Source organism: Penaeus monodon, chromosome 32, assembly GCF_015228065.2.
Source record: "Penaeus monodon isolate SGIC_2016 chromosome 32, NSTDA_Pmon_1, whole genome shotgun sequence".
In the NCBI taxonomy this organism is placed as follows: Eukaryota; Metazoa; Arthropoda; class Malacostraca; order Decapoda; family Penaeidae; genus Penaeus; species Penaeus monodon.
Genome location: NC_051417.1, coordinates 6,643,769 through 6,644,044, shown reverse-complemented (window position 1 = coordinate 6,644,044; position 276 = coordinate 6,643,769).

Genomic DNA, 276 nt, shown 5'->3' with positions numbered 1-276 from the left:
AACCATATGACGAGTTACCGTTTCCTAGACATTAACTAGAAACCATTCTACCAAGATATCCTGTCCAGTTTGGTTTTCATCCGCCGTGGCCATGGGGATTTATAGGAGTGTCAGGTAGAAGGATATCCGCAAAAGAATCCGGTTTAGGACTCGCCTGGATGATATTATTAGGAAGATAAAGCGGGGTGTGCAGCCATTTTTTTTTTCTAAACGGTGGCGGGAAAACGTACAGGCAGGTTAACACGTCAGCCTCAGCGATTGATGCAAATTTTCCTT